This window comes from Apis laboriosa, unplaced genomic scaffold (genome assembly GCF_014066325.1).
Source record: "Apis laboriosa isolate Shangri-la unplaced genomic scaffold, ASM1406632v1 scaffold28_cov147, whole genome shotgun sequence".
NCBI lineage: Eukaryota > Metazoa > Arthropoda > Insecta > Hymenoptera > Apidae > Apis > Apis laboriosa.
In genome coordinates this window covers 1186438-1208506 of record NW_025222687.1, presented here as the reverse complement: position 1 = coordinate 1208506, position 22069 = coordinate 1186438, and the positions used below count along the sequence as shown (strand labels likewise).

Genomic DNA, 22069 nt, shown 5'->3' with positions numbered 1-22069 from the left:
AACTATATCTTTCCAATCCTACCAAATGGACAAAAGAACTTCCTTCGGTGTGAAGTCCAGACTTTTTATGTTCACATAAAAGTAGCCAGTTAAAACGGTTCCTAGCGTGACGCGAAAGAAACTAAACTGGGACACTTTAATAATTATAATTTCGTGAAATTTCGAACGAAATGGTAAAACTATTTATCCCCGAATTCATTTCATTCGTTGATAAAATGAAATTTTAATATATATATATGTATATAGTATAATTTAATTGTCGAAAGTAAAGTCTTATTTTTCAGCAGTATCTATATCGCCTCGGTGCGACGGCAAATTAATCAAACACGCGCATGCGTAATAAAAATATCTCGAGAACCTCTATATGTATATATATACGTGGCGACCTCTTTCGGCTTCCAGTGTGCATATCGCAGCACGCATGCGATATTTCATACTGGATCCATTCTTACTTTATCTTCGTTCTCGTCGCGTGCCTCTTAATTCCACGCTCGAAAATCAAACAACTTCCTATCGTACGTTATCCCAACTACTCACTTATTTAAATATTCCCAATAGGAATTTCTATGTATATCGTTAATAGAGCTTCGATAGAGAAAAAAAATCGTAATCTTCCGTCACGATCGAAAAAAAATTGTTAAAATTTTGGAACGAAGAGAAGGGTGCCGGTTAGAACGTTTAGCCTAACATTTAATCCGTAGCCTCCCTCCGTGTGCGCAGGTTGGCGACAAAAGGGACATGCGAGCAGCGTGTCGGGCACGCGACAAGTTTTACGAGGTGGCATAAATAATGCGGTTAGTGCTTCGTGATGCAACGTCAACTTGCACCACCTCCCTTGATCCATCGTCCCCTCTCTTTAATCGTCCTAATCATCGCCACGGGGGGGCCTAAGATGGCGTGACACTGAGATCTTTCTTTTCTTCTCTCTCTTTCTCTCTCTGCGTTTCCTTTTTCTTACCGCTTGAATTAACGCGCCAAGTCAATGATACTCGAGGAGGGGGGGGGTGGTGGACAGTTGGATTCAGTCAGAAGAAACGAAATTCTGACGAAGAATTATTGACGGAGATAAGCGAAATTTTTTTCCTTTCCTTTTTTTTTTCTTTTTCCTCGTGAAAAGTTTATACTTTACGGTATCGAACACGAAAGTGATATAACTGTTTTCTTTTTTTTTTTTTCCATCGCGAGCAAGTTTCGAGATATGTACGAGAAGGATATATAATACGCGACGATTATCGGCGAGTAAATTTTTCTTATTTTTCATAGCATGTAGCAAGCTTATTTTTTTTTTATATTTCTTTTATTTAACGCGATATAGAGGAGATATGTAAAGCACTTTGGCGAATGAATTCGTATATTCGTGTATATTCGCGGATTCGACGATGAACATTTATCGCGGTTGGCATATACTTGGAATATTTTATTATCGCGATAAGTGTGGAAATTGCATTAAAAGCTTGTACCATTGTAGTTTCTATCCAGACAGATAGAGGCGTTGTATGCCATTAGCAACGGTCACGTGGTTTCTATCTCTACGCGTTGCCGTTATTATTACGGTTCATTCGCGTTGTCGTTTAACTTAGTATAAAACGAGTGTGTTATTATGAAATATTCGCGAATCTTGCTAATGAAAATTATCGAAAGTGTTAATATTAATATCGATGCCTTCCAATTGCAAGTGAATGAAGAAAAAAAGAATAAGGAGAAAATTTAACCAACGAGAAGGTTAACAACTTCTACTGGTAAGAAGTAAGAAAAATTTACTCGCCGATAATCGTCGCGTATTATATATCCTTCTCGTACATATCTTGAAACTTGCTCGCGATGGAAAAAAAAAAAAATAATTGCATTCGTACGTGAATAGTTCTATCCCTATTATCAGATTGCTTTTACTCCTCTTATCCCCACCGATCCGTTAAAATCCTTCTCCGCAATCCACCAATCGAACAATCCTCTCTGTTATCCGTAATCGAAGAATACGAGCGGTGAGCTAATTTCGCGAATGCCTCGCCTCGAAACTTTGTCGAGTTGGACGTTCGACGATCGAAATCTTGATCGAGGAAGAATTGGTTTATCTTTTGAAACGTTTGCACCGTTATCCACTTTTGGTAATGACGTAAAAAATATTTGAAACCTTCGAACAATTCGAAGCTTCCAACCGTTTTTCCACCCACGCACGGCTTCTCGCATGTATAAAACCTCCATTCAACGCGAATCCGTACGAACGTTGTTGTTCGCCGAACGAGAAGGAAGCCCTGTCCATTGCGACACGTGCACGATTTTGCCTCGAATTTGGATTTATTTTCGAATCGCGTTTATTCAAAATGTATGTATTTGCATAAGATACGTATATATATTTGTATTGTTTATCTGAAAGAAAAAAGTTATGTAAATTTTGCAAGATAAAATTCTTTCTACTTTCGATTACGTTCAATTTATTCGCGATGTATTTTTAGGTTAGGTCGTATCTAAATGCCTGTTTTTCTTTTCGGTCGGAAGAATGATCTTTATTCGATCGAAATATGTTTTGTAAAACTTCAGTTGGTTTTAATGTAAAGAAATTCTTCTCGGGCGTCAATTATTTTTATTTTTTTGAAAACAAGTATAAATAACGAAACGAGTGATGATCGGTCGGTAAAATATCCTGTGAGTATGCTGCGGTTTGTCCCTTTTAATCAATTTCTTGGCAATAGAACATTGCTATTACGGTATCTCCTTGTTTCGCGAAAGAATAACGAATTATTCTCTTTTTTATTCTCACAATAACTTTTTTAAATATTTCTTTAGGATTTTCATTGCACGATCGTCATACAGCATTCACTTCTCGTCACAGCTTATAATTCTATTCAAAAATGAATTATTGTATTCGTTTCGATGAAACTTCCAAATACCGCAACTTTTCATTCTCTGTCATTTTTTCGCTTTACCCATGTTCCACCCAAACGTTCGAAAACTGTAATTCGAGATACGTCTCCGCCTTGCCTTTCAATCCATCTCCGTTCGATACGGATTCCGCTCGTTTACGAGATTCTCGTTTCCAGCTTCGACTTAAACTCGTGCAGGAATAATAATCTAAATTCGTTCGCTTCTCAAAGAAACAGTTGAATTAATGGAAAAGGAAATGAATAAGAAGACGAGCTGAAAATATGCTAAGCGAAATATAGGTTAGGTACAATTTACGAGTCACAGTTGATCGATCATTTGTTTCAAGATTTCCATTCACCGTCATTATTTTGCCAAGACGAGGATTAAAATCGGTACAATTTTAATTGGAATAATAAAATCGAAAACGCCTTACATTTTCCTCTGTTTCGCGATCTTTCAGGAATTTAGCGAGTGTCGAGAGTTCCATTAATCAGCGCAATCTTAATTGGTTGCGGAATATTAAAATCCAAGCCTTGTCTGTTCTCGTAATCGAAGCCATATTTTATAACTCTTTACCTACATTTCACCCAAATATTCGAAAACTACGATTCGAGATATCTATCATCTTCGCTCGTTTACGAGATTCTCATTTTCAACGCCTGAATTTTTGAAACCACTAATCTTCTCATCGACAGAATTTTCTCTTCTAAAATTAACACTTGATATTTTAATATCGACTTAAATTCGTACAAGAATAATATTTCAAATTCGTTCGCTTCTCAAAAGATAATTAAATACAAAGATAGTTTAATATAAAAAAAGAACAACGGTTACACAACGTGCAAATATGCTAAAATAAAATACAGATCGAGTAGAATTCAAAAAATTGGCAACTTCGATGCAAAATCTAATATTATCGTATTACGAGTAACATAAATTATGCGTAGTTGTTGCCGGTATAATTTTCGAATGAATATACGATTGGTGGTTAAATATACAAGTAAATAGGGATGAAGGAGGATAATATTCGATGAGCAGGGCTCGTCTCAAGGAATAACTTCCCGCGGCGGATGTAAGCAATACCTGTGTTACCGCTTGAGGGGTTTACTCGTTGAACTCTCGAGATCGAGTACGAGTTATGGATATTAATATTATAGTTAATCAAGCCACGATATCGGTATATATGTATCACGTGGATAATATATGAAAATAATAATTCTCGAAAGGAAAAAATACAACGCGTAATCAACAATTAATTTTATCACATCGGCATAAAGCGATGATATAACCGTTCGAGGAATTACGTAATACCGAATCGACGCGAAGGATAGTAAAGGAGAAATGCGCGATCGAGTTATTCTTTGTTCACTCTTCGAGCCGAATAATCCCCACCACTTGCAAGCGCGTGCCACGTGCGCGATGGGAACGATTATCGCTGTTTTTTTGGCGTAATAAACGACTCTTGGTAAATTCTCTTTTCTCGAGTTTACTCGCGCGTCTCAACATTTTATCCTACTGTCATTTAGAACAATTGCACGCGAAGAATCAGAAAGACAGTTTTTAACGAAACGTTGGTGATCGAGGATCCTGACACAGCAACGTCACTGGAAAGCGGTACTCGATATCGTGGACGAGCTCGAAAACGGCATTGGACCGTGTCGCGTTCGTACAAGCGAATTGCTCGCCTCGTTTCCCTCTCCACTCCTCCGCTTCCTCCAAACCGTACTCGACACTTTTTTCATCTTGCCTCGACAAAGGCCTGCGCGCCGGCCTCGATTCGCCAGGTAACCGATCAATTGTCAGATTCATCGAGAATAAAGTAGTATAAAGTGCATAAGAAAGAAAGTGGAACGCGATTCGTCACGTATAAGAATCGATTACACACAGAGGAGCGAAATAGCTTGCGGACAGGACGGAGGAGAATGAATAAAACACCGCGAAAGACCTTGCATTTCTTTTTCTCTCTTTTTCTCTATCTCTCTTTCCGTCCCTCGGCGCAATAACGAAATTCCCTCGTGCTCCTCGAGGAGGAAAAGTTACCCTGGCACTTTACGCTTCGATTAAAATTTTCTCGTAGAGTAGAAGCTTGGAACTTGGAAATTACGTTGAATTTTTTTTTTGGAAAAAATGCACGCGCAACTCCAGCCCCTTTTTTAAGCGAAGCGTTATCGCTAAACCGTTTCCCAACTCCCCTTGACCGCGATTACTAACGGATTGACTCTGCGCTTAGCGTGTCGAATCGTGACGCTCGCACGACCATGGATCACTAACCTCGATATAAACGGTGCACAATTATTATCGGTCACGTAACTAAACGCGATTGAAATTCCTCCGGTGAGAAAGTGGCGACGTCACGGTGGTTCGAATAATAAGTATATATTTAAACTGGACAAGTGTTCATTTTCAAAATTATAAAAAGGAATAATCCATTTCGATGCGATGTATAACAACTTTATAGGTTAAAATTTTAAATCCTTTTTTTAAACGAAATAGGCGTGTATAGAGAATTGATCGATCACGTTTCAATAATCGAGAAATGTATTCTGTAAATTTTTTAAAAAGCATTTAAATTCAATTTTGTAATTTGATATAAAATATTTCGAAACATTTATTTTAATTTAAATTTATAAATTATCGATAAGCTTTTTATTTTTTTTTTTTTTTTATAAAATTAAGTAATTACTTAATATTTTCACACAATATAATTCGATTCGTCAATAATTTTTTTATATGTTCTCCACATTGTGGAATTCGAAACTTCCTAAATTAATTGTTCGCTACATGTTTTTTAAAATAGTAATAAATATTTTGCGCGGTTAAGTTAAAGCAGTTAAAAGTTACTTCGAATCACAAATATTTGTATATTTCTATATGTATACATTTAGTCATATTTCTAAGTTATATATATATTTTTAATGAAATAACAAATTACAATAAAAAGCAGTATTGTTTTTCTAAATTTCCACATAACCTCAAAACTTATTGAAAAAAAAGAAATAATTTTGTCCAATTTAACTGTCACTGTTCGAAAACACACCATTATCGAAAACACGAATCACGCGTGATTATATTTGAATCGAAACGTTGGAACGTTCGTTCGTCGTTTTCGCAAATCTTGCCAAAAGCGGAATTACTAATTAGTCCGAGTGAAGTACTCACGCTCGGTGAATTGTTGCCATCGGGTGTCGTTAACGAGAAGTCGTAAATTCGGCCACCGAAACTGACCCTCTCTCCCTCTCCTTGTTACAGATATACTTGGATAACTGGGGAGAGGGGGAGGGCGCCGCTTGAAATTGATCGATAATTCCATGCCCTGTGTGTAGCGGTGGAATTCTGTTGCTCTCGGAAGTTTGTTCCCAAGTTTGAAGTTCGACCCTCGCGAAATAAGATCGCGGTTTAATCGAGATAAATTTGAGGTTTGAATCTGTCGCGTTGGAGGAGGGGGTGGGGCGATCGGTCGAGTTTTGTTCAAGGGGAAGCACGACTTGGGAGTGGGGAGGACGACAAGTTTTGGAGATTGGAAACTTGGCGAAACCGGCGAAATTATATTGGTCCGAATCGTGGAACCATTCCTATTGTGGGAGGCGATGATTTTAGCCATATTCGAACACTACTAGCCCTCTGTAATGATGAAATTTTATTTCCAATTTTCTTTTTTCCAGGCTTGAAAATTCCCCGTTCGAAATATCGCAATTGTAAATTTTAACGAGTGGCTTTTAAGGAGAGTAACGAAGAGAGAGAGAGAAAAAAGTCATGGTCTGATCGGTTAATGTAGAAGGAAACACGTATTTTTCTTTCCAGTATTATTCGTTACGTATATTAATCCGATCGTGACAATAAGAGAGGAACGATCTGCGTCCAAGTTATAGTATTCTAACGTATCGATAGTTTAATCTATAAATGTAATTTCGTATCCAAATAATTGAGATAATAATTGAATGACTATCCTAATGTAATTTCATAAATGAAAATAATTTTTATGATTTGGAATGTTCGAATTGTAGCTTGTTCTTACTACTGTGTAGCGTGTGGTGTCAGGATTATAAACAAAAGCGTCTAGAGTGGGGATAAACGGTCTTACGAAGGACGACCCCTCTTGCTTCTCTGCCGTCTCGCGAGACTTTTTTTCAGTAGTAAACAGAACGTCGGTTAACGACCATTACTTCTTTACGTCCATTTCGCTTACGTATAAAATCATCAAATATTGGCTATACTCGAATGAATGATATTGCAGAAGAAATTTGAAAGTTTATCGATCAGTTACAGATAAAATACTAGATTTTTAATTTAAGTAATAAATTATATACTCGATATATTTTATCTTTTTATGTGGCGTCTAAATTTCAGCCTTGTCGTCGCGTTAAAAACACGCGAATGCGCTTTCGATTCTCCCCTCGTAATATCTCGATCAAATACTTAATCCCTTGATGGTTTTACAGACACTAAGAGGATGAATTAGTCGCGAGAAGGGTTTCACGTTCTCACTCTCCCCCATCCTCATTCTTCCTCTTCATCAGTTTATTTCGAGTTGGACAACATTTACGTGTAGGCAGCTTAATGCCGCTTTTCCTATAGCTTGTACACGATGATGAATTAATCATTAACCCCACCTCTGCTCGCGCAGTTTGCCCTCTCTCCTTCCCTATCTCTGCGTAAACGGGTTAAAAGCGGAAAAGAGGTTGACACGGTTAATCGAGAAAATCGTTAATCTTGACTATCGACTCGCCGCCGCGAATCAACATGAAAGATCAATTATTTCTACGTTAGCTCTGAGCGAGAATGAGAGAGAAAAAGGAAATGAAGCATCGATCTTGGTGGTATTATTTTTCTCGGTTAAATCGGTTAAAATATTCGTATTCGTATTTTTATTAAAAAATATTTCTCTCTGTTAGGGCTCTTTCTAATTTAAAGGAACGTAATAAGCTCGTTCGAATTGAAATAAAAGAAAAGAGAAATTGTGTAAGTTTTGATTCGTACGATGGAATATATATGTGTGTGTATGGTAAAGTAAAAATGGTAAAAATTTCCTCTCTTCCATTTTCCGAGAATAAAGAGCCGGCTTTGATAATTTAATACGCACACTCTGGCCCCGTGTCAATTATGAAGACAAGCGTTACTAATTGCACGCACACACAGGGCGAAGGAACGTTTTCCCCGACTATGTAGGGCACACGCGGTACGATTTAACGAGCGGTTTTACCGACTTTAATTATTAGCTTGACTGTACTCGAGAGGGTCTTTCAGTTTATGCAAGCGTGACAGAATGCTGGAGGAAGAAGGAGGAGGAGAGGGATAGACAAAGGGCTGTTTGCACCCTCGGTGTTAACGCAATATTCTCGACTCCGTTGAAGATGGAAGCGTTTATACGAGAACGCTCTGCCTGCTGCCTCTGTCTGCTTGCACTTTGTCTAAGCGTTTGGCCACGCGTTTGTTCGCATTCTCCCTTTGTCGTCCCCCTCCCACCCTTTTCTTTTCTCCTCTCTCGTGTTTCGCCTCTCATTATCCCACGCGCTTTTCAGTTTTGCTTACGCCTCTAATCTCGAAAATTTTCAATTTAATCTGTCAGATTCAATCGTGTTTTAAATTTTTTTACGGATGGAGGAATATTTCTCGCGTGTATTTTTTTTCTAATGTATATTTCTCTCTCTCTCTCTCTCTCTCTCTCTCTCTCTCTCTCTCTCTCTCTCTCTCTCTCTCTCGTCTTTTAATTTTTTTGATTCTTTTTTTTTTTTTTTATGCTTCTTCCGTCAGTTTGGTCTCGCCTTCCTCTTCTTCTTTTTCTCACTGTTTGCCGAGGTTAACGTGTTTTCATTATAGAGAAGTTTTATCCTTAGAATCTAGAAAAAGAAGAGTTTGGAAATGGAAGAAGTTTTCAGAATCGTTATTTCCTTTCCTCTCCTCTCCTTTCCTTGTTTTCCTTTGATTTTATTCGCTTCACTTTCATACAGTCAGTATCATAGATCTCATGTGTAATCCTTTGCTTTCTTTTCTTCTTTACTTTGCTTCTTTCCTCCTATTTACTAACGGGTAGATACATTTTTATGTTTTTATATCTCGTGTGTGTGTGTGTATATTTTATATATTATACACACGCGAGATATAAAATATACATTTTTATGTATGCTAACCGTTTGGAGGAAAAAAAGGTAAGTATAAAGCAGGTAAGTATAACAAAATATATAATTAGAATTAAGTAAAATGATGAAAAAATGTCTAGTTCTTGAAATGAATATAATGGAAGAAAGAGGTAAGTATAAAGGTAAGTATAAAGGTAAGTATATCAAATTATATAATTAGAATTAAGTAAAATGATGAAAAAATGTTTATTTCCAGAAAAAAACGAGATTAAAAAGGTAAATATATTAAATTTCAGAAAAATTTCGCGTGCCACCTCCTCTTATATTATATTCTCCTGATATAAAATCTCGACATTCGGTCGAAAATTTTCACCAAAAATTTCAAATTTCGAAAAAAATTCTTGGAACTAATCGAGAATTCTTGGAATTCGAATTCCAAGAAAAATCTCTCGAACGACCTCCTTTCGAATTATATTCTCCTGATACAAAGTCGAAAAATTCGGCCAAAAATTTTTGCTGATCGAAAATTCGACTTTGTATTAGGAGAACATAAGTTGATAGGAGGTCGTACGAGAAATTTTTCTCAGAATTTCGGCAGTTCTTAGAAATGACCTCAAATTCCTAGAATTTCTAAAATTCCTGGAAATTTCGAAATTCTCAAAATTTAAAATTTTTGGTCGAAAAGTCGACTTTGTATTAGGAGAACATAAGTTGGTAGGAGGTCGTTCGAGAAATTTTTCTGAGAATTTCGGCAATTTTTGGAAATTTCGAATTGGATCGAGCGAACAAAATTTTGGCTGAAAATTCGACTTTGTATTAGGAGAACATAAGTTGGTAGGAGGTCGTTCGAGAAATTTTTCTGAGAATTTCGGAAATTTTTGGAAATTTCGAATTGGATCGAGCGAACAAAATTTTAGCTGAAAATTCGATTTTGTATTAGGAGAACATAAGTTGGTAGGAGGTCGTTCGAGAAATTTTTCCCAGAATTTCGACAGTTCTTGGAAATAACGTCAAATTCCTAGAATTTCTAAATTTCTTGGAAATTTTGATTTGGATCGAGCGAACGAAATTTTGATCGAAAATTCGACTTTGTATTAGGAGAACATAAGTTGGTAGGAGGTCGTTCGAGAAATTTTTCTGAGAATTTCGGAAATTTTTGGAAACTTCGAATTGAATCGAGCGAACAAAATTTTAGCTGAAAATTCGATTTTGTATTAGGAGAACATAAGTTGGTAGGAGGTCGTTCGAGAAATTTTTCTGAGAATTTCGGCAATTTTTAGAAATTTCGAATTGGATCGAGCGAACGAAATTTTGGTCGAAAATTCGACTTTGTATTAGGAGAACATAAGTTAATAGGAGGTCGCTCGAGAAATTTTTCCAAGAATTTCGGCAGTTCTTGGAAATGACGTCAAATTCTCGGAATTACCGAAATTCTTAAGCGAACGAAAATTTTGCCAATTTTTCGACTTTGTATTAGGAGAACATAAGTTAATAGGAGGTCGTTCGAGAAATTTTTCCAAGAATTTCGGCAGTTCTTAGAAATGACGTCAAATTCTCGGAATTACCGAAATTCTTAAGCGAACGAAAATTTTGCCAATTTTTCGTCTTTGTATTAGGAGAACATAAGTTGATAGGAGGTCGTTCGAGAAATTTTTCCCAGAATTTCGGCAGTTCTTGGAAATGACGTCAAATTCCTAGAATTTCTAAATTTCTTGGAAATTTCGAATTGGATCGAGCGAACGAAATTTTGGTCGAAAATTCTACTTTGTATTAGGAGAACATAAGTTGGTAGGAGGTCGTTCGAAAAATTTTTCCCGGAATTTCGACAATTCTTGGAAATGACGTCAAATTCCTGGAAATTTCAAAATTCTTAAAATTTAAAATTTTTGGCCGAAAACTCGACTTTGTATTAGGAGAACATAAGTTGATAGGAGGTCGTCCGAGAAATTTTTCCCAGAATTTCGGCAGTTCTTGGAAATGATGTCAAATTCCTAGAATTTCTAAATTTCTTGGAAATTTCGATTTGGATCGAGCGAACAAAATTCTGGCCGAAAACTCGACTTTGTATTAGGAGAACATAAGTTGGTAGGAGGTCGTTCGAGCAATTTTTCCAAGAATTCGAATTCCAAGAATTTTCATAAAATTTTATATACTTACCTATACTTACCTTAAAATACTTACCTTTCACAGCTGCTTTTTTTGTTTGTTTTTTTTTTTTGCTTTTTTCAACATTTTACTTAATTCTAAAGGATTTAGGAATATACCGGGTGTACCACTGTTCCAATTACATCATCCAAAATATCTCGTTTGCTTTCGACAATATTAAAAAATGTTTCGGACAAAAGTTGAATGGTTTCGAAAGGTGTACATTCCGACGTTGTTAGTTTTTCTATAATTGGACGCGTAAAGAAGCTGCGAAGGCCAACCTTGCTTTTTTAAACGAGATCGTACATTTTTAAATCCCTTATCCGACACAGTTTCACATCCTCTATAAAAAAGTATCAAGCTATACAGGTCGAAAAATCATTAGTTTAGAAGATATTCATCATAACTCCTAAACCAATCATATTTCGCCACAAATAGCTCAATAATTTTTTACATAGAACACTATACTGCATCTGTCAATGCGTCCAAAAACATATGCTTTCGTTTAAAAAAACAATTTAATCTTCTGCACAACCTCCACGCGTCCTCCAACGAAAAAATGAATAACGCCAAAACACGCTCCCCTCCAAACCATTCAACCCTCGTCCAAAACATTTTTTAATATCGCCAAAAACAACCGAGATACGCGAGACGATAAATTCAAGCGGACCCTGTATACATTAAGGACAGGATAGCAAGAATAGGATAGATTAACAGGGAGCCCAAGGACATCGTTACTGTTCGAGAAAAAAATAACAGAAAATTAAAAAATTTAATTTGTATAGAAAATACGATACCTGCGGCAAAATTAAAAAATTAAAAAATTTGTTTCGCCTCTTGGGAATAAAAGGAGCGGCAAACATTGAAATTCCACCTCACAAACGCGTTACACAAAGCTGAATGTAAGAAGAGAAACCCTCCCCCTCTAGGGGCGATAATAGTAAAAATAAAATCTCGTTGTTGGTTAACTTTATCCAACGCGGGTATGAAAACGGGTTCGCGTGGAAAATATCATCTCTTGTTTATTCTTTTCCTCCCTTCTCTCCTTTCTTAGTCGATTCATATCTATTTTCCCCCAGCCGTTGCTCGCCATTGTTGCGCGGGCGCTTTGCTGGATTCTCTCCTCGTGGAAAAATAAAAGGGAAAAAAAGAAGGAGGAGGAGGAGGAAGAGAAAGGTGTTTGGTAATGGAAATCTGAACCAGTAAATGAATTTGTTCGAGGGGGCGGAATTTGAAATTTCAGTTTAACACGTTGACTGCCGCGCCATATTCGACTGATTTAAGAATTGGATCTTCGTGGGTATATTTGGAAAGATATTCCACAGGAATGTTATGAAAGTAATATGAAAATGGTTTATTGAAAAAGTTATTTAGAAAGTGTAAAACTTTAAAGAACTATAACTCTAACTTTATTTAGGAACTTCAACTTTAAAATTTTAAATATTATACAAAATTGAGGTGTTGTGGTCAGAATAATTTGGGCAAAAGGTTGATGTTTGTTATATAATTGACTTATCAAGACATAATATTTTTCCATTTTTCTTTTTTTAATTAATTGAAATTAATTGGAAAGAAATTAGGGTGTTATAGAATTTGAAGTTGAGTGAAATTTTATTTGTGGTTTTATTATTGAACGTTGCCAGCAACACTATTTTATAATTGATATCTATTTATTTTTCTTCGATATACTTCAAATGTTTTGTAAACAGATACGCGCAATTATAATTGAATAAATATTCATTCAGCTAAATCCGTACATTTTATTTATTTAGTTTTCATTGATCAGTGGATACAAAGAATCGTTAACTGTGATAATAATAAATTCGTGGATATTTTTTTGTTTGTTGGATTTAAAACAGCTCGAATTTTTCTGAAAGTGGAGCAAATCGTAGATTGTTATTAAGTCTTTTGCTTGAATTTCTCCTCGAGGAGTTTTTCTTAAAATGGAGATAGTTTTAGATAACAGTACCTATCCATCAATATTTTTTTATTTATTTATTTATTCTTAAAACGTATAGTTTCAATTTCTCTCAAAGTGGATCAATTGTCTCTTCATAAATTATTCAATCTTTTGAAATTTCTCCTCGAGGAATTTTTCTCAAGAATAGTTTTGGATCCAGACGAATATTAATTCTAACAGCCATTAACTGTGATAATTGTATTTAAAACGTATAGCTCGAAATTTTCTCGAAGGGGAGCAAATCGTAGATTAAATCTTTTGCTTAAATTTCTCTTCGAGGAATTTTTTTCAAGATGGAAATAGTTTTAGATCCAGACGAATATTAATTTTAACAGCCATTAACTGTAATAATGATAAACGTTCGTGTTTTCTTGCTTGTTGTATTTAAAACAGTTCAGAATTTTTCTCAAGATGGAAATAGTTTTGGATCCAGATGACGAATATTCTAATTCTAAGTGTTATAGAATTTAAAGTTCGCTAAAATTTCATTTTTTATTATTAAAAATTGCCAGCAATATCATTATTTCATAGTTGGTACCTATTTATTTTTCTTATGCTCACAATATACTTTAAACATTATAATATATTTAATAATTATATATATCATATATCATAATAATTACAATATACTTCAAATGTTTTCTAAACGCATAATTATAATTGAATAAACATTCATTCATCAAATCCATATATTTTATTTATTATTTTCAATTTTATTATTTATTTATTATACAATTTTATTATAAATTTTCAATTTTATTATTTATTATTATTATTATTTTCAATTTTCAATATTTATTATTATTGCCCAATCAACAGAAATTTTAAGAATATTATACCAAATTTATACCACATTCTCGTTACACATTCAAAATGGCGAGATGACCACAAGCGAGGACCTCAGCAATGTAACGATAGAAACGATGATATTATTCTTCTTTTTATTATCTTTATTACACCACCATCGACTCGAAGAAGATTTCATTAAAAACGGTCAAAACAATCGCGTTATACGTGCATATTCATTTCTGAACGAATAAAAGTGATCCATAAATATAATTAGAAGATATTTCTCTCTCCTTCCTTCTCGTTCGCTTTTAATAAAGAAACGTTTGCAAGCTGCTGTGGAACCTTTCAAGGGATAGTTTAGAGGGAGGCGCGACTTTACCCTTGGCCTTGCACGGAGCTCGGTTTTCGAAACCGCGCCAGAGATTAATCTCATTACAACGTAAATCCGATTAATCGACGCCTGCAGCTTCGATAAACCTGTATCGTCGAGGTTGACGCGCGTTTCCTCGGTCAACGACAGCTTGTTGTGTCCCATAAAGCCCTCCCCCCCTCCCCCCCTCTTTCTCTTCTCCCTTTCTCTCTTTTCCTCTTCTTCTCTCTTTCTTTGTCTCTCTTTCTCTTCTTCTCTCTTTCTTTCTCTCTCTTTCTCTTCCTTTCTTTCTCTTTCTTTTTTCTCTTTCTCTCTCTTTCTCTTCTTCTCCCTTTCTTTCTCTTTTTTTCTCTTCTTCTCCCTTTCTTTCTGTCTTTCTCTTCTTCTCCCTTTCTTTCTCTCTCTTTCTCTTCTTCTCCCTTTCTTTCTCTCTCTTTCTCTTCTTCCTTTCTTTCTCTCTCTTTTTTTTCTTTCTCTCTCTCTCTCTCTCTCTTCTCCCTTTCTTTTTCTCTTTTTCTCTTCTTCTCCCTTTCTTTCTCTCTCTTTCTCTTCTTCCTTTCTTTCTCTTTCTTTTTTCTCTTTCTCTCTCTTTCTCTTCTTCTCCCTTTCTTTCTCTCTCTTTCTCTTCTTCCTTTCTTTCTCTTTCTTCTTTTTCTCTTTCTCTCCCTTTCTTTCTCTCTCTTTCTCTTCTTCCTTTCTTTTTCTTTCTCTTCTCTCTCTCTCTCTCTCTCTCTCTCTTCTCCCTTTCTTTCTCTCTTTTTCTCTTCTTCTCCCTTTTTCTCTTCTCTTCTCTCTCTTTCTCTCTCTCTCTCTCCGTCGATATATACAAAGTGGAAAGGGTGGGAACCGAGAGGGAGGTCAGGAAGGATCGAACAACCCTTCGGGAATTGTTTCACGTAACGCATTAAAAGGGTGGAAAACGATGAGGCTTGATGACGCTTATTACGCGAGACAACAATCGAAAGTTGAAGATTCTTTCGTTTTCATTCAGTTTTTTTTACGTAAAGAAGTTCGAACATTCCATCAATCGATTTGGAAAAATTTAATTTCAGAATTGAGAGAAATTTCTAATCCGATATATATAATTCTTCTGCTACGATTTCTCCCATTTTTATCCATAAATAAATTAAACTATTATAATTCTATAACAGGATTCTTCTTCTTATCCCGTCCTGTAACTTTTGTAGAATTTCAAGTGAAAAAATTTAAATTCATATATAATAATTCAGGGACGTTCAACTTATCTCATTCGTTCAAAAAATTCCTTTATTATTTATTTAATTATCTTTGTATCTTTGTATCTTTATATCTCGATACATCTGTTGAAACAAAAATTTATAATAATGAAACTATATATATATATATATATATATATATATATATATATAAATAGCTGTTAAAATAAAAAATCTTTCTACCTTTGAATACCTCGATATACCTGTTGAAACAAAAATTTATAATAATGAAACTATTTATATAATGAAACTATATATATAAGTTTCTAAGGAACTATATATATAGTTGTTTAAAATAAAAAACTATATAACTGAACTATATATATAAATATCTGTTTAAAATAAAAAATTCACCGAGCAGAAACCGAGAAGGTTTCTCCCAAAGCATTCAGAAAACCGTTCCTCTTCAAGACAAAGACAACAAGGGGGTGAGTTTGTAAAGAAAGGTTTGTAAAGGAAAAATCGGGGCAAACGCGAATCAAAAGAAAAAGAGAAAAGAAAGACCGCATGCGCGAATATACACGTTTATCGTCGTCGTCACATTGGTAGCGCGGGAATTGGCAAAGTGCTGATGAAAGGGGGGCATGGAGGGGAGGGGAGGGTGCGTGGGCCAATTTTCGCGTAATTCGATGGAGCGTGATCGTCATAGCAACTCCTCCCCCTCCCTTTGGAAGCTGGAGCCTGTTCAAACAAGCCTCGAACTCCAAGGGATCGTAGCGTACTATCTAACCCCCTCCCCTCCTCCTCCTCCTCTTCTCCATTTCCCTCGACTATCCCCGTCGCATATCGGATACATCCTCGCTCTCCTTTCTCCATCTATCCCCTCCTCCTCTTGTGTTATTTGTGTCAGTTTCACTTCCCATGACTATCCTCCTCTCCACCCTCCTCCTCTCTTACCCCTTTTCGGGGAAAGGAAGGGGGGATGCGATAATCGCGGAAGTTGCGACAACATGGATTTCCTTCAACGCGTTTCCGCGACATCGACGGCTCAATCGTTTCGTTGTAATTACTCCCCTGAGTTACCAGCTCAAGGAGAAAGGGGGGGAGAGAGAGAGAGGGGGGGGAGAAGAGAAAAAGAGAGAAAGAAAGGGAGAAGAAGAGAAAGAAAAAGAAAGAAAAAGAGAAGAAAAAGAGAGAAAGAAAGAGAAAGAAAGGGAGAAGTAAAGAAAAAGAGAGAAGAAAAAGAGAGAAAGAAAGAGAAAGAAAGGGAGAAGTAAAGAAAAAGATAGAAAGAAAGGGAGAAGAAAAAGAGAGAAAAAGAGAAAGAGAGAGAAAGAAAGAAAGAAAAAGAGAAAGAGAGAGAAAGAAAGAGAAAGAAAGAAAGAAAAAGAGAAAGAGAGAAAGAAAGGGAGAAAAAGAGAAAGAAATGGAGAAGAGAAAAAGAGAGAAAGAAAGGAAGAAGAGAAATAGAGAAAAAGAGAAAGAGAGAGAGATTCGTGATTTGGTTTTACGGAGGATCGTCTCGTTAATTTCTTCGAATCAAATTTATAATAGTTAATAATGTTAATAATGTTAATAATTAAAAATTAAGTTAATAATGTTAATAATGTAGTTGATAATGTATTGGAATATGTAATTGTAAAGGGTGTTAATAATTGTTGTTGTTCTTGGAGAGGAGAGTTATATAAGAAATATCGCGAGAGATGTATCGTTCGCGAGGATGTATTTCCCTATAATAAGGAGTGAAATTATTATACAAATTAATTGGTTAATTAACCAAGGGGGTTCGAGCAAATTTTTCCCCCCCTTTTTTCATTTTAATTCACGAGCACGTTTGTGTTTTCGATAAGATAAACTGTTTGCGCACGTTTTCGATCAATCGTAATTGCAATTGGTTGTATTTTATAACCACGAAATAAGAGAGTTCCTCTGCATAATTCAGGAATCTTCCCTTCCCATTTCGTTGCTGCCGATTCCTATTCCCTTCTAGCCAATTATTTGAAAATAATATACGTCAAGAATGGAAAAAAGATTTTCTCCTTTATCTTTTTATTTAAATTCTGTCCCAAAATTGCAAACTGAGAGAATCGATATCGATTGAAAATCTCTGTTATTTTTCACAATTCACCAAATTCGTTCAAAAACGCGCAAAATCGCGTTTCAACATCAATCATTCCGTGCTTCGATTCCTTCAAATCAAACGCGATTACGGGATAAGAAGAGGCTGGATCATTTTCTAAATCCATTTCCAAAAAGCTCAAGGAAACGCGACGTAAATAAGAGCTAAAAGGGAAGCGAGAGAAAGCAAGGGATCATAAAAGAACACGGATCGAGCAACTCCTCTCACGAGGAGAGATAAATTATGAAACGAGGCAAAATGGTGGTATTGCGAGCCACGCTTAATTATAAAACCGATAAATTCATCCTGCGGGACGCGGGACAGACGTCTGGAATCCGGAACGGTTGATAAACGAGACCTCGATCCCGACTTTCCGCCTTCCATAACCCGCCCCAAAAGCGTCTTTCGTCCGTCCCCGTTTCGCCTCGACTCAACCGCGCCCTCTGCTTTCCCTCAATGAGCGTCGAGGCAACGCGATTAGATGCCTGCCTCGCGCCGCTCCTCTATGCAACCGTAATTACATCTACGACGTACGCGCCAACACGCGGATATATCGATTCGTCGTCTCTCGCCTTCGCTTTCCATCGCGCTTACCATCAACTCGTCCGTTCCGTCTATTCTTCTTCCACGAATATACGATTGAAATTTCCAGCTCTCTAAAAAATTCTATATTTTATTTCGGGGATGGAATGTAAATTTTAAAAAGACAATCCTCCCGTTCAATTCGTTTCGTTTCGAAATGTTGAACCGAGTTTCAACTACGTAAAACTTGCATTCGAGAACAAACGCAATTCGAGTGGATCGAATTACTATATTGGGAGTCGTGGTTCGTCGATCACCCGATTGGACGCGCCACAATCGCGATAATACGTAATTACACTCGTGATTGTTCCGTTAACGCGTCCTTCGAGCCGTGCCAAGGCGCAGATGCTCGAGAGACGGAGTGGAGGGAGAAGGTTCGCGGACCAGGTCGTTTGTCAAAGGGAAGAATTAGGGACATCTGTCCGTTTTGGAGCGGCGCCAAATTGAAGCCGGCCAGCCGGCCGGCCATCTTCCGACGACGCGTCCTTCGATACTGCTCCGCTGATATTACCTTCGTGTCCTCTGTCCTCCGTGATTAACGAGGGATCATCTTTTTCTCGCCAACGTGATCGAGACCTCCACGACTTTAAAGCCGATCTCTCGTTAATAAAGATCGACGACAGGGATCACTTTTCTTCTTCTTCGATCGATCGGTCACGGAATATTAGGGAATACTTTTTATTTCGCACCGATTTTAATCGGTCAGTTTTACCTCCATGATTTTTGGGGTCGAAAGTGGTTAACGACGAGTATCGACCACTTTTCTTCTTCTTCGATCGATCGGTTACGGAATATTAGGGAATACTTTTTATTTCGCACCGATTTTAATCGGTCAGTTTTATCTCCATGATTTTTAGGGTCGAAAGTGGTTAACGACGAGTATCGACCACTTTTCTTCTTCTTCGATCGATCGGTTACGGAATATTAGCGAATACTTTTTATTTCGCACCAATTTTAATCGGTCAGTTTTACCTCTATGATTTTTGGGGTCGAAAGTGATTAACGACGAGTATCGATCACTTTTCTTCTTCTTCGATCGATCGGTCACGGAATATTAGCGAATATTTTTTATTTCGCACCGATTTTAATCGGTCAAAATGGACAGTAGTTTTACTTTCATCCGATTAGAATGATTTTTGGGAGATCGAAAGTGGTTAACGACGAGTGTCGAGATTGAAAACAGGGACCACTTTTATTCTTCTTCGATCGATCGGTCACGGAATATTAGCGAATATTTTTTATTTCGCACCGATTTTAATCGGTCAAAATGGACAATAGTTTTACTTTCATCGATATTGAAACCACTGATCCTCTCATCGACAGAATCTTCTCTCCTAAAATTAACACTTGATATCAGCTTAAACTCGTATAAGAATAATATTCTAAATTCGTTTCTTAAAAAACACAAACTTTAATACAAAAAAAAAACAACGATTATATAACATGAAAATATACGGATTTCATTCGTTTACGAGATTCTCGTTTTCACGCTACGAATTTTTGAAACCACAATTAACTTTGGTTTATAGAATATTAAAATCGAATATCGAATTCAAAACCATATTATAACCCTTTATCTACATTCCATCCAAATGTTCGAAAACTGCGATTTCAGATATCTTCGTTCGATTTTTGAAACTATCATCGATCGATCCTCCGATCGAAAGACTAACTTTGGTTTATGGAATATTAAAATCGAATTCGAAACCATATTATAACTCTTTTCACTCAAATGTTCGAAAACTGCGATTTCAGATATCTACCATCTTCGTTCGATTTTTTTCGAAAATATCATCGATCCTCCGATCGACAGAATCTTCTCTCCAACTATATATTAATTCATTATATATAATAATTATTATATATATTATTATATATATTAATATATTAATTATTATAATATATTTCATCCAAAAATATTCGAAAATTGCGATTCCAAATATTTATCATCTCCATTTGATTTTTTAAAGTATTATCGAACGATCCTCCGATCGACAGAATCTTTTCTCCAACTAATTTTGGTTTACGAAATACTAAAATCAAAGCTCATCGAATTCGAAATCATATTATAACCCATAACATTCCACCCAAATGTTCGAAAACTACGATTCCAAATATTTACCATCTTCGTTCGATTTTTGAAACCATCATCGATCGATCCTCCGATCGACAGAATCTCCAACTAACTTTGGTTTACTAAAAAATTTTTATTAAAATCTCATTAAAAAGCTCATTAAAAATATCGAATTCAAAAGCATATTATAACCTTTATCTACATATTATAACCTACATCTACACCCAAATGTTCGAGAACTGCGATTTCAGGTATCTACGTTCGATTTTTGAAACCATCATCGAACGATCCTCCGATCGATAGAATCTTCTCTCCAACTATATAATAAATATTTTAATAAATATTTTTTTTAATAAATATTTTTTACAAAAATTTTTATTAAAAAATCGAAGCTCGTTAAAAATATCAAATTCGAAAGCATACCTCTTCGCGACTCTTCATCACGTAACATTCGTATCTCCCTCCCCCAAAAGATGTGTCCACTCTATCCATTATTTTCGAGCATCGAATCTGTCCAGGAAATTATAAAGAACCTCTCTCTTTCTCTCTCTCTCTCTCTCCCCTCCCCCTTCCCTCCCTGCAGGATAGGGAAGACCTCGGCCAGAGTTTGCCAGACGAACGAGGGAACCTATCGCAACGACAAATTTCCTCATCTAACTTTCCACGCCGAGATGAGATGATCGCTCAATGCCAGCGTCACCGGCGCCTCCATCTTCGCCGGTAAACTCACCCCCCACCTCCCCACCCTCGCGCAAAATTAATGACGGAATCCGAGAGTTTTCTATGGGTAAGTTCTTTCCGCAGGAGAGAAGGAATTCGCGACGGGGAGGGCACAATGGATTTTTCTCACCCCTGCGTGGACCGCGGTCGCCTCTCTAACCCCTTCTTCAGTCGAATACCTCGAATCGAATCCTCTTACGCGGAATTATCCTTCTATGCTTCTCCCTATGCTTGTTAGTAGTAGTGGAGTTTCTTTCTCGAAAATTTTTCTTTCGTTCATTCTCCTCCGTGGAAGAAGTTGTTCATTCTTCATTGACTGCGAAAAACGGGAGCCCCCTTTCCTTCTCGATCTCTGATGGAGAAGGATAAGGCCAGATGCACACGAAGGAATTGGCTTGTCTTTCCTCTCCCTCCTTCCTTCTTCTTTCGAAAGGTATATTTCTTTCCCCCCCCCCCTCTCTCTCTCTCTCTCTCTCTCCCTCGAAATACTGAAACTTTAAGGATCGATTACTCTCCTCGTTACTCAGTTTCGGTGTAAAAGAAAAATTATCCTTGAGTTTGAGATCGATTTTTTGGATAACGTTACATTGTATATAAATGAAAAGAATTTAACGTAGATAGAAAATAAAATTATCTTTGATTTTGATTTTTTTGGATAACGATACATTGTATAAAAATAAATAAATAATAAATAAAATAATAAATAAATTAAAATAATAAATAAATTTATTATTATAAAATAACGTCGATACAGGATAAAATTATCCTTGATTTTGAGATTGATTTTTTGGATGACGTTACATTGTATATAAGTGAAAAAAATTTAACGTCGATACAGGATAAAATTATCCTTGATTTTGAGATTTCATTTTTGGATAACGTTACATTGTATATAAGTGAAAAAAATTTAACGTAGATACAGGATAAAATTATCCTTGATTTTGAGATTTTATTTTTGGATTTTATTTTGGATAATGATTATATTGTATATAAATAAAAAAAACTTAACGTCGATACGGAATGAAAAAAGGAACATAGTACAAGTCGAATCAATGTAATGTAAAAAATATATATAATATAAATATAGATATATAATTTATAAATATCACATCGCATAGAGGATTAAGAATGATCAATTCAACTCGATGATTTATATATATATATATATATATATATATATATATATATAATATATA

At 36.0% G+C, this 22069-nt stretch overlaps 1 protein-coding gene across 4 annotated transcripts in view; it reads right to left on the bottom strand.

Annotated features, from left to right (window-relative positions):
• Positions 1–22069, bottom strand: part of LOC122714237 (tyrosine-protein kinase Drl-like) — a 99724-nt gene that overhangs the window by 28278 nt on the left and 49377 nt on the right. The gene's annotated exons all lie outside the window — the stretch shown is intronic.